This window comes from Lynx rufus, unplaced genomic scaffold (genome assembly GCF_022079265.1).
Source record: "Lynx rufus isolate CCGP_SWC_20201006 ecotype Redwood Valley unplaced genomic scaffold, mLynRuf1.p SCAF_1, whole genome shotgun sequence".
In the NCBI taxonomy this organism is placed as follows: domain Eukaryota; kingdom Metazoa; phylum Chordata; class Mammalia; order Carnivora; family Felidae; genus Lynx; species Lynx rufus.
In genome coordinates, this window is record NW_025814823.1 from 79,814,420 (window position 1) to 79,828,117 (window position 13,698).

The following is a 13,698-nucleotide window of genomic DNA, read 5'->3' on the forward strand; positions in this document are numbered from 1 at the left end:
GCCCCGCCATTCGTCAGCCACTGAAAGGCATGTGGATGCTGCTGTGAGGGGACCGCGAGAAGGCGTTGGCTTAGAGGCAGGTGAAAACACCAGGATTTGCTGAAGGATGGAATGCGGGGTAGGGCTCCCAGCTTCTTGGCCCCGGTGTTCGGGGGGGCAGGGCTGCTCTGGGGTAACGCGGGTGGGCAGGGCGGGCTGAGGTAAACCAAGAGGTCTTTCTTTGATCGTGTTGATTTCAAGGCAGGTGCTAGACATCCGGGTGGAGAGCTTCAGTGGGTGTGAGTCACTGGAATGTAGACTGGATGTGGGGCCCTGTGATCTTGTGAGATTGCCATCCCAGATTTCCTGCTTTGGAGGGAGGTGGCAGTGAGGAGGACGGAGAGAGTGTTTGACAAGAACGGCTGCATGGGGGACGCAAGGGGATCCGCAGGCCTCGGCAGGTAGATTCTCTTCCGAGGCACTGAGCACGGGTGCCCAAGGCACGTCCCGGTGAGGTGTCCAGCCGGGAGTCGTGTCCAAGAAGTTGAGGTAGGGGAGGTCAGTGCCCAGCACACAGGTGTGCACCTGCAGTGATGAGGGCGCATGCAGGTGTCCAGGCAAAGGGGTCGAGGTGACGAGCATCGGGACGGAGAGGAACACGGAGTTCGAGGACGGGGAGAGGAGACGCACTTGTGAAAGGAGCCGCATCACAGAAGTCTAACCCGGAGGGAGAGATTCCTCACATCTGGGTGAGTGTCGCTGTCCTTCCTTACCGAACACGGGAATGCTGGTCCCCACGCATTCCAAAATAACAGGACCTCGTCCTATTTCAGGGCTGGACAGAGGTCATTCCCGTTGTGCGGTGGCACTGGTGAGACAACTGAATGATTCCTGCCAGGAGGATCCAGGCTATTCCACCTTGGAAGTTGTCCGGAGGGACCACGGCCCTCCTCACCTCAGTCTCCGGGCAAGGACACTTGGAGAGCCAATGACCACGTCATGACTGACCCTCTTACTCTGTTCGCTAGCCCTGTTCCCAAGGACAGCGGGGCTTGAGGGAGAATGGAAATGTGGGGGACCACGACTTTTAAGAGTTAGCCCCTTGGGACGCCTGGCTGGCTCAGCTGGTGGAGCATCGGACCCTTGATCTTGGGGCTGTGAGTTTGCGCCCCATGTTGGGGGTAGAGATTACTCAAGAGTTCGTTCCTCTTGCCGGCATGCACGTCCCACTCCCGCTCACACGTTATCTGCCCTCGCACCCAAAGTATGGTCCCTGCACCCACAGCATCAGCCTTACCTGGGAGTCTGTGAGACCCGCAGAGCCACAGGCTGACGGCAGAACCAAAATTTTAACGTTTATTTATCATTAAGAGACAGAGCGTGAACAGGGGAGGGGCAGAGACAGAAGGAGACACAGAATCGGAAGCAGGCTCCAGGCTCCAAGCCGTCAGCACAGAGCCCGACGCGGGGCTCGAACTCACAAACCGCGAGATCGTGACCTGAGCCGAAGTCGGACACTCAACCGACTGAGCCCCCCAGGTGCCCCCAGAATCTGCATTTTAACACGGTACCCAGAGACTCTGTGTGCACGTTAACATTAGGGAAGTATTATCATACATTGTTAAATGACGTTCGCTAGAGTTTTTCCAAAGAAAAGCTTTTGGAGGAACTAATGAGACTCCTCCCTTTTCATAAAAGGCTCGCTCGACTTATTTTGAGGGTGCCCTGAAGACTCAAAGGGAAGCTGTGCAGATGCTGACCGTGACCTTAGTGGCCGACGTGGCTTCGTTCACCCTTTAAAGAGTGGCTTCGGGCACCATTACTGTGTGTGGGCACAGCAGGGACCTTGGGGCTCTTCCCCTCTGCCTACTGCTCGGGAAGGTGGTGGCACCTGTCAAAGCCGGCCGTGCGGGGCGCGGACGGAGGCTTCGGGTTCATGCCTTGCGCTCTTGGGTCATTCCCTATCATCTCTGTGTCCTGCTTGTGAGCCACTGTGTGCCTCCTCTCAGCACCTGTGCACACTGGTCCCAGGTGGACACTTACAAATGTCACGGTCTGTCCGTGTGGCTAGAGCAAAGTCGCCGGGAACCAAGTGGCCTCACCACGGCAGACGTCTACTCCCCACGCTTCTGGAGGCTGGCGCTCCAAGACTGGGTTGCCGGCATAGCCAGGCTCGGCCGAGGGTCTCTCGTGGGGTGCAGACTAGGCACATCTCCATGCAGGGAGTGCGGCCAGGGCGCCCCCTCCGCCTGTTTCCTAAGGGCACTAGTCCCACTCAGGACCTCTTCACCTCCCGTCCCATCACCTCGAGGCTGAGGTTTCAACAAATTAATCTGTAGGGGTGGGGGGGGGATACACACGTTCAGTCTACAGCGACAAAGTTGAGAAGCGATTTTATAGGAAACGAAACAAAAATGACTTCAGTAGCTACTTTGAACTTACTGCGCGTTGGTGCAGTTCAAAAATTACAAGCCACACCTTGCTACCTGACCTTGGATGCAAGAGAAACATAATTAAACGTTTGTTTTCTCCCTCCGAGGGTCCGACTTCCGCTCGGGTCATGATGTCGTGGTTCGTGAGTTCGAGCCCCGCATCGGGCTCTGTGCTGGCTGCTCGGAGCCTGGAGCCCGCTTCGGATCTTGTGTCTCCCTCTCTGCTCCTTCCCCGCTCACGCTGTCTCTCTGTCTCTTTCTCAAAAATAAATAAACATTAAAAAAGACTTTGAGGAAGTCCTGGTGGATTGTAATGGGCAAAGGGAGCACACAGCTCCTTGAAGGCCAAGCCCGGCCTTGCTGAGCCGCAGCCTCTGGGCACCGGCGGCCGGGACAGTGGCACTGCCCGCAAAGGGGGCTGGCTCTGGTGCCGGCCGGACGTCGTGGGTTCAGATGAGAGCAGGAAGCAAGGCCTTGGAGCCAAGAGCTTCGTGTTTCCAGAGAATAGACCGGACGGCAGGAAGGAGCACGAGTTTGCTCTGAGAGCTGTAAACAACGTCTGGGCTGCCTGCCTGGGAGGAGATGTCTCCGGCAGGTCCTCGAAAGCTCCGGCAGCTGGGGGGAGCCGGCGGTGGGCGTCCCTGCCCTTCCCGGGCCCCGTGGGGAGGTAGCGGCCAGGGTGGGCCCGGTTGGGGTAAACCAGACGTGGTGCGCAGCCCTAGCAGAGACGGGGAAGCACAGCAGAGCCAGGCGGCGGCGTCCCCAGTTCTGGCCAGCGGGTGCCGACCCCTCCTCGCCTGGGTCCCCTCACCACCCGAGCTCTCAGCCCAGCGCCCCCCTCCTCCTTTGCAAGGAGCGTGAGAGGCGCACGAACACCTCTTCCAAGGAGGAGAGAGCTTTGCGGAGATGGACGGCCGTGTGCGCAAGTTAACCGGCCTCTGTCGCTTTTCCAGGGAAGCCTGCTCGCCCCCACCCAGCACCACGCTGCTGAACACCAAACCTCTAACCTTACAAAGTTGCCGTGGGAGTGACTCTTTCTGGGAGGCCTCAGGCGGCACCGGATGGTGGAGTGAGACTCCCCGTAAGGATACACAGCTGGGGAGAGGGCATCTTCCCAAAACCTCATCCTCGCTCAGCTGAGCCGGACATACCGACCCCCGTGGCTCGGCGTGTCAGCAAATGCCCGCCGCCCCTTGAGAACGGAATCGTGACGGTGTTCTGGGCTTTGCTTTCTCTGGGCAGCACGGACGTTTGCAACAGATGTCACTGATGATGGTAATGCGATGACAGTAATTACATCAGTGGATAAAGACACTACACGCCCGGCGATTTCTGACTGCGCCGACTCGTGAAATTAACCGCCTTCAACGTGGGGTGACAGACACAGCACCAACGCCCGGCAGGCGTGGCGCCCGCCTCAGGTCCACTTTGGGCCTCCCTGGAGGCCCCCGGGTGACCGGCCGGGGAGGAGATGTCACATGTGCCCGTGGCAGAGCCCAGCCCGGCCACGCGGGCTGAGACAACAGAGCATCAGCACGCACCCACCCGCGGCGACCTGCTGTTTCCGGAAATGTCCCTCCCTTTCACTTGGAGCGGCCCGTCACCCCCAACGAACAGCCCTTGGAAGCCGATGGAAGTTTCCGCCGTTTGCTTAATGCTGTTCATCCTCCTGTTCCACCCATTCTGTGTATCAGGCAGTAAAGCAAAGCTTTCAAGAAACACAATAAACTTTGCTGGGCAATTTGCATAATTGATTCTCATTGAAACATGGGAGTTAAGGGGCACCTGGGGGGCTCAGTCAGTTGAGCATCAGACACTTTTCCTTTTTTAAAGTTTATTTATTTATTTTGAGAGAGGCAGAGACAGCATGAGCAGGGGAGGGGCGGAGAGAGAGGGCAGGAGAATCCCAGTTCAAGACACTGGGCTTGAACCCACGAAACTGCGAGATCATGATCTAGGCTGAAACCAAGAGTCAGACGCTTAACCGACTGAGTCACCCAGGCACCCCAAGCATCCAGCTCTTGATTTTGTCTCCGGTCATGATCCCAGGATGGTGGGATCGAGCCCCAAGTCAGGCTCCAGGCTGGGCGTGGAGCCTGCTTAACATCCCTGTCCCTTCTCCCTCTGCCCCTCCCCTGCTTGTGCACATACTCTCTCTGTCTCCCTCTCTCTGTCTCTCTCTAAAATAATAAAATAAAATAAAATAAAATAAAATAAAATAAAATAAAATAAAATAAAATAAAAATAAACTTTAGACTTCAATAGTCAGTTGAGAAAGTGAAATAGTAGAGCAGGAACTGACACTATGGCCTCCTTGTTTCTCCAATTTGTCAAGTATGTTTCTGCCGCAGGGCCTTTGCATATCCTGGTCCCTACGCCTTCAATGCTCTTTCTCTGAATCTCCTCCACACAGAGGCCTTTCCTGACCACCACAGAATGTCATGGTCCCGCCATTTCCCCCAAGCTAGCCCTCTCTCTAGGACTCCCTGTCCTGTTTGTCTCATGTCACGTTTTGTGTGTGTTGACTTCTTTGCAACGGAAGAAGTTCTGTGAGTGCCGGGATGCGTGTTCCCTCACCACACTGTCTCCGGCGCCTGCAAGATTGCCCAACGTGGAGGAGACAGATACACGATAAACGCTGCCGAAAAAACAAAGCGGGAAAAGAGGAAAGATGCTCAGTGACTTGTCTCAGATATGCAGCCACATACGGAGTCCCCAGGGGGCTCAGTCGGTTGAGCTTCCGACTCTAGGTATCAGCTCAGGTCATGATCCTGCAGTCTGTGAGTTCGAGCCCCGCATTGGGCTCTGTGCTGACAGTGCAGAGCCTGCTTGGGATTCTCTCTCTCTCGCTCGTTCTTGCTCTCTCTCTCTCAAAATAAATAAACTTTAAACATTTTTTAAAAACTCAGGCACAAATAGCCTCTTGCTTTCTCAGTTGCTCCAAGGCCTATACCATCACTGTCACCATCGGACAGGGATGGTTGGGCTCACCTACATCTTCTGAGTGGGAAAAACAGAGCGAATTCTGGAAGGTCCAGGGACTCTCGCCATGAATTGGTGTCGAGCAAACTCCCCATTGCCTCCAGGGAGCTGAGGGAGGGACCGGAACTAAGGGCGTCCGCCAGAACGGGGGCTCACGTGGGATCTTAGTCTTTTTATTTTTTTATTTTTTTTTTTTAATTTTTTTTTTCAACGTTTTTATTTATTTTTGGGACAGAGAGAGACAGAGCATGAACGGGGGAGGGGCAGAGAGAGAGGGAGACACAGAATCGGAAACAGGCTCCAGGCTCCGAGCCATCAGCCCAGAGCCTGACGCGGGGCTCAAACTCACGGACCGCGAGATCGTGACCTGGCTGAAGTCAGACGCTTAACCGACTGCGCCACCCAGGCGCCCCTGATCTTAGTCTTTTTAAACATGCACGCTTTTCCTGGAGAAAGCTGGGGTGTGGTCACTGTGCGATTTTTAACAGATGTATCCACGCAGGTACCTCCTTTCCAGCATCGCATGCGCCACAGTAAATATGCGCTCCTTAAGCCGTCGCTCTGCTGTCTGTGATGCTTCTGGCACTTGTCCACGGGCACCGTGAGCCTTTGCACTCAGTCCTCCATTTAGTTCAGAGTCATGCTGTTTTAAAAACCCTTGAGATAAAAGGAAGTCCAGTAAAAGGTATAGATTTTAAAAGTCAAAACATAATGATCACGTGAATGCAAAAGAAGCAGCTGTGTTTGAAATCAGATCTCCATACATGATGTGTCTGCCCCTCTTTCTTAGACCGAGAGCCTGCTTCCGTTCTGGAGGGGGGGTGGGGGGCAAGCTTCCACTTCAAAGTCTGTTTCCCAGCTTCTCCTGGAACTTTTTACAAGTGTCTAAAGTCCAGCCCGTGCGACCTACACAGAAAGTTCACTTATAAAGCAGCTGATTTGTTTCGTATGTCCCCTTCACTTCCTGGTTGGGAAAGCACGTGTGATGGCTGGAGCTGCAGAAGCCACATTGCACCATGAAGAAAACTTGAGGACAGAAGATGTGCACGGAGGATGGCAAAGCCTAATGACAGAGCGAGCCTTAGTCCTGAGAAACTTTGTGAAGACACCATACTGGCCTCGAGGTGTCCACATTTGGTCTCATTTTACCTGAGAGAATAAACCCTTCCATATTTGAACCATTGTTGTTTTGGCTTTTCTGTTATAGGGAGCTACATGTAATCCGCTTGGTATTGATGAAGCGCTGGGATTGAATGTCAGTCACTTATTATAATTCAGAAGATGTACTTTAATCCCCTGAGTAATATTATGCATTCATAAAGCCAATAAACAAGGTAAATATTGAGAGGTATGCAAGTCTATGGTACAATCTTCAAAACAATGAACTCACGTAGACTGGTGGTTAGAGTAGTATGCAAGACAAGTGCGTCCATTCAAAACACTCAGCAAACATTTGTTGAGTACCTACTATGTGCCGTGTGTTGTCTTAGCCCTCCCAAAGTACAGGGGGAACGCGCCGACATTCGGAACAAGCACTCTGAATTCTGACGCGTTGTTTATTAGCCGTGTGACCCCGAGCAAGATGTGTGATCTCTGAGCTTCGGCGCTCTGGATAACACCTAACCCTTGGGGTTTGTGAATGTGACAGGTGAATGTGAAAATGGAGGCAAATGTCCTAGGACAGTGGCTTGGCAGTCACAGAAACGGAATTTTGACAGCCCCTATGTCCTCAGTGTGGTCCTGTCCTTCGGGGAGCTCCCTCACAGGAGAAAAACGCACATAAGCAGGTGCCGCGGTGGAGCGTGGAAGGTGGCAGAGTAGAGCAGTGAGCCTTGGAATCCAGAGAAGTGAATGCGAAGTGAGGTGAATGGAAAATGGGTCGTGTTGTCCTTAAGACAGCTCACCGCGTGTTTCTGGATTTCCTCCCTCCGCCCTCCCCCCGCTCACACTGGAGATGTTACTGCGAGAAATAGGTCTCTTAGATGTGGGGCTTGCTCATCATGGCAACATCACCTAACTTATCCTGACTGATCCAGGTGATGCTACCTGTCTTGAAGACCGAGTGCAGGTGTCCAGGTAAAGAAGGAGCCCTCAACGCTCTCGGGCCAAGGGAATTTCTTACGCAAGGGCCACAGAGGCGTAAAAGGCTTCACGTTGGTAACGAGTTCAGTGTTGACTGTTCCCCGGCACGGGGAGCGTGGACAAAGACACGGGTGGGGGCGGACTGTATAATCCACCTCGTACAAGGCCAATTCCCCAGAAGTGATTCAAACTCAGAAACATTCTGGATTCAATAAGTTAAGAGCTCAGAAATGATTCTGTAAACAGAAATCAGAATCCGATCAAAAGGGGAATGAAGTCCTAAAGCGGCACGAACACAGCACGAACGTGTTAGGAACATACACGGCAGGTTGGGCGTGGGTGAACTTGGAGTTGCCGACACGGAGGAAAGTCCGACCAACCACAGTGAACACACACAGATAAAAAGGAGAAATGAAGACATGTACAGCGAAGCTAATGATCTGAATATGGACATGTGTCAGAAATAAGGCCCGTCCCATAATCGCTGCCCTTAAAGTAGAACTCAATACGCTCAGAATAAAGAGTCTTTAACAGCATAATACAAGAATGTTTTCTTGACATAAAGAAAGATCAGTGTCTGAAAATGCAGAGTTCACTGAACTGCCCAGAGCATTTGAAAAACAATGCTCAATACTGGTGAGGCTTCTGAATTTCAAGGATAAAGACAGCTTTTCAGGCATCAAAACAGAAAGAAAAACACTGGAAGAGTAAGAAATTAGGTTAGGCAAGAGTTCTATGCACCGGCATTTAATGCCAGGAGGCAGTGGAGAAATGCATATAAAGTCCTTGAGAAAAGACTTGAAAACATTCTACCTGACCCAATTTGTTGTTCATCTGTAAAGACAAGAGGCAAATATTCTCCTATACGAGAAAACTCAGGCAACATAGCAAATGAAATGGTTTCTTGAAGAAATTTTTGAGTTTTCTGTTTAAGTCCCAAATCCAGATAATTAACAAATGGATTAAAACATAAGCATGCCCAAAGGTCCAGTGGCAGAAAATTAATCAGTTTACAGAAAGGTTGAATATTTTAAAAGTCATGCGAATTATATTACGGAGGAAATGTAATCTCTTCATGTTGAGAGTGTAAAACCAATAAAGTATCATAAAAACCAAAAAGACAGGAAGGGGAGGGAAGAGGAGGGGAGGGGGGAGGGGAAGAAGACGGGGCCGGTGGGAGGAAATGAGGTTCAGAATGGTCTCAGATTTCAAAGGATGTGAAGGACTAAAGTGTGATGCCTCATGTATGTATGTCTTTAAAAATTCTTCTGACTTCTAATATTTTAGGAAGTAACATCTTTTGGCAACTAAACATTTATTTCCAGCCCAGCCATTCTGATCTTCGGTGTCTTTATGTGTCTGTCTGTGCGTGAGCTGGGTGCAGCTCCCAGACTTTGGCTAAGGCTTGGGCGTGGCCCGGGGGCCACGATGAGCCTCAGGAAGGCCAAAGAAGCCACAGCATGAGCGCATGTGTCCGCCAGGCTGAGGAGGTTTGACTTTTCCTATGAGATAGTGGGGTGGGGGAGGGGCCGGGGATTTTTTTTTTTTTTTTTTTCCGCCAAGGTGGAGATAAGGTCCCGTGTAGATTTTGTAAGGATCCCTCCGCCACTTTGGCTACACCGAGTTTTATAACCCGTCGACCGGAAGTGCTCCCTCAGCATGGCCTGCCACTGGAGGGGCTCCCTCAGCATGGCCTGACTAAGGTGGGTGATGGTCGGGACCCCCCTAAGATCCTGATCCTCCCCTTAGGTCTCTAGATCTTTATGTCAGATCCTTAAACGCCACTCGGCCTCGTGCTTTCGCCACAAACTACACTGGGCACAATCGTTCTCTATGTCCTGCTTAAATCCAGTGCTAACTCGTGTCCTAATCTTCAGAGACGCCAGACAAGAAAAGGAAGGAGGCTCCAGGGGCTTGCAAGCTGTGCCCACGGGTCCAGGGCGCTGCTGACGAGGGCGCCGGTGTGCGGGGCGCCCCCGCCCTCCCCGAGCTGAGGACGGCCAGGCCCCGGCAGGAAGGGCCGGTTGAGTTTGTACGGCCCACCTGCCCTTCTCCCCGAAAAGTCTTATTTTTTCAGGCCTCCGTACAGTGTAATCGAAAATTCTTCTGACGTCAATATTGGCATTCAATAATCCTCACCATTATCAAATTATTCCTTGTGGAAAATGAGCGTAGTTTTTCCATAGCCTTCCGTCCCTTTTTCCGGTTCTGCCTTCTTTCAGGAAGGTCGGTGACAAATCTCTTTTCTTATCATAGCCTCTAACGTAACCAATGGGGATAAATCACTGCAGCTGTCTCTTTTGCAACCTAAACAGTGTTTGCTTTTAATGCCCCTTCAAAGGTCCAATTTTCCATCCTCTGTATGTTGATCTTGCATGAAATAGCTTCCAGTGTGACCGAAATCAGTACCAAAAACAAACATACTCAAAGAACATGGTGGTGGAATTATGTCCAGGCTCTTGGCCACAACAATTCTGTAAATATAGGCCGGCTTCGCTGTTATGTTTTTGATCATGCGAAATTTATCACTTTATTCCACTTATTCTTTATTAGGAACCCCTTTTCGAAGTCCCTGGAGGTGGGGGGGGGTGTAACGGGAGTGGAGATAGCTCATTTGAGGTACACAGGAAAACCCGGGATCGCGAGTAACTTGTCCTGCAGGTGTTCTGCAAGATGAGCAAACATTTCTTGTAAATTTTAACTTGGAAAAAGAAGGATGTCTTGCAATACGAGTCGTACGTGATGCTGAAAGTCACACGATCACAACTGAGCCAATGGTTCTCCTCTCTCTCTCTCTCTTTCTCTCTCTCTGCAAGATTGTGGGTGATCGTCTCCCATGCTCGGATGCTCGGTCTCAGGGCTCAGTGTTCGGCAGAAATCAGTGATTTTTCAGGACGTTGGAAGGTGCCCCCAACTGGCACTGGTATTTTTTGTCACTTCAGAGCACCCAGGGACAGTCCTTTGCTTTTCCAGACAAGAATAAGCTTAGGAACGTTTCCCTCCTTCCAGGTCAGGCTGCCTGCAGATACAGACCCTTTCCTCTGCTGCCTTATTGCCACTTACATTCAATACAGCATATGACAAGCATTTAATAATACTGTACCGTAGTCAACATCCACTGGTGACAGTGAAAGTCGTCCTACGCAATAACCCTCCTCTCTCTTGTCTCCCTCGCACCAGCCACAAAGGTTTTCAAAGGTAAGTGCGGGTTACTTTATTTTTCTTTATATTTTGTATTCTCTCTTACATTTTGTATTAGATTACAATTGTAATCATTTTTATATGAATATTTGGGGGTTGTGGAACGAACCATCTGAGTTTCCATGATTTCTCATGGGGAAATTCGCTTTGATATTCAAGTGCTTTGGATTACAAGCGTGTTTCTGGAACGAATTATGCTCGCAAGCCGAGATTTTCCTGTACTTGCGTTTGCAAGTGTTCCAATCACGAGTCCCTTGCCTGTTGCTGGTACAGCCACTGTCGGCCCCTCCCTGCGAGACACGACCCCACCTCAGTGTTTGTCACCAGCACCCGGCTCCGCTCACCGTCTTGCAGCTTCACACTTCACAGGATGCTGAGGGCTCCCAGGCCCAGAGGGCGAGCCTCGTTCAGTGCAAACCAACCACAGACTCTCCAGTGACCAGGATCCCCGTGGGCAGGGACCCAGACTCGGTCAGTGGGAGTGAGGCCCAGCTGGCTGGGCGTGGGTGGCTCTGGGACCGTTTGTGTCCCTTCAGAAAGTCCCCAAAGAGGACAGATTGTCTTATGGGATATTATTATGGGATGATATGCCTTTGGGGACTGCGACGGCCATCTTATAAACATGAGGAGACAGGTCTGAGAGAGAAAAGCCAAGCTGCTGAGGGCAGCTGATAGAAGGTGACAAGGTCCTGGGGCCCTGATGATGCCATTTAGCTGCCTACATAACCCCGCCCTGAACTCTTGTTTGTGACATCATAAATGCCTTTACTGTCCAGAGGCTCTCAGAGTTTGGTCCCAGACCGGTAGCCTTAGCATCCCCTGGGACATTGCTAGAAACACAAATTCTTGAGCCCCACCGCAGATCACCGAAAAGGAAGTCTGGGGACAGTCCAGCGATCTGGCCTAAGAAGCATTCCAGAAGATTCTGATCAGCCCGCACTCTGGAGGACTGGTTTAAACCACTGAATTGGACTACTGTTTGCAGCCAACACCATCCTGATGAATACGCACATTTTCCGGGAAATGCTATCGGTCCATTTGATCTTTTTGTCTTATGTCTCATGTTGGAGTCATCCGGGAACTTGCAGTGTCTCAGAAGGGAGGGCTGAGCTCAGGCAGGCTGCTTGGCTCAAGGTGGGTTTCTTAAGGTGCAAGGGATTTTGTGACAATTTAGAGGTTTTAGAGTTCCTGTCCCGGATGAAAGGAGGCGATTCTGGAATAGAGAAAAAGAAAACCCAGCAGGTACAGCTCAGGTCAGGGGAGCCAGTGCCCAAAAGAGCCCAGAACTTTCTCTACGTGTAGTGGCCAAGGCCATGGGTCACTTGAGAGTTGAGCTGGATTCAAGGAAGTCATTTTAGCCCAAAATCAAGGAGGTACTAACGGCAAGCAGGTGCGGAACCACCCAAGAGTTAAACAGCACCCTATGGAGCAGTGCAAGCCAGCCGAGTAGCAGAAGAGACACTGGCCGGAGGAGAGAAAACCCAGCCAGATCCTGCAGGGACGTTTGGTGTTGCCCAAGGGCACGAGGCCACACAGGTCTGTGTCAAGGACCATTTCCACCCCGCAATGAGTCGTAGAAATCAAAGAAATGTGGGAGACCCGCACAGGGAACGTGGTGGAAAAGACACACCGCCCATTTCAAAGGAGCAGTTATGACCCCCTCCGCCCTTCAACGGGGGGCCAAGCGTGGCTGTGATAAACGTGGCACGCCAGCCCCACTCAGATGCTAGCACGCCCCGTCCGATGTCCACGCATAAGCGAGTGGCCCGTCTGCCGGGGCCCACTGGGAAACCCGTTCAGGGATGTGGGACCGGGGACCCCAGGTCCTGCGGGACAGCTCACACTGGGCACAGCAAGAGGCCGGAAGCCAGTCTGCGTCCTCCAAGTTGGCTACTGAGACCATCCATAGGTGAGAACTGCACTCTTCCAAGATCAATAGAGGGGGATCCCCACCCTCCCCATCGTTGGGTCATATGGGACTCAGCCTTCTCTTCAAAGTTTCCAAATGGTGCTCGGGCGAACATTCGTGGCATTCGTGGACCTTTGCAACAACTCCACACTTCGTTTCCAACTGGCTTTTGGGTAAGACATTTGCTGATTTCTGCCTTGTACGACTCCCCTAGAATGGCAGCTTTTAGCTGCCCTTCCATTAAAATAGTTAGATTTCAAGGGTGTCCAGCCTGGAGGCCTTTCTCCTCCTTTGTGTCCAACAGGAGCCGTGAGGGGAATCTGTCCAGGCACGACCAGGCTGTGTGGCCCCCCCGACACCACACAGCTTTTGCCAGTCTCATGCCTTAAAAGCCAACATTGAGGGGCACCTGGGTGGCTCAGTCGGTTAAGCGTCCGACTTCAGCTTAGGTCATGACCTCAGTTTGTGGGTTCGAGCCCCATGTCAGGTCTGTGCTGACAGCTTGGAGCCTGGAACCTGCTTCGGATTCTGTCTCCTCTCTGCCCCTCCCCCACTCGCACTCTGTCTCTCTCTCTCTCTCTCTCTCAAATAAATGTTAAAACAAACAAACAAACAAAAAGCCGACATTGAAAACCATCTTCCAAACTGCTCTGGCTTCATTTGTTCAAAAGAGGGGACACCCATGTTATGGCACTACTTTAATTTTAGGATAAAGTGCAGGCGCAGAGGAATTATCTCTAACAAGGAGGGGAAGCAATCCTTGATGAAAGTCTACAGTCATCATTTCCGTTATTTACTGCCCCCGGAAGCGCACCTCCCGGCCGTGATGACTCTGTGTGGATGGTTCGTGCGCACCCCCGGGGGGCTGCGGGTCGGCTTGGACGCTGGCTCCTGCCGCTCAGAGCCATGTGCCCTCTGGCAAAGTCATTTTGTCTCTTGCGCCCCGGCCGCCCCATCTGTACAAAGGGGAGGGCGATTCCCACCGCCCGCGGTTGTTGCCCACCGTAAAGGAGCTCGCGTCAGCACAGCGCTGGGGACAGCGCCCATCCAGCAACCACGAGCATCCTACATCCTGTACAATGTTTCCTTCGTACGCTTACTTTTCATTAATTC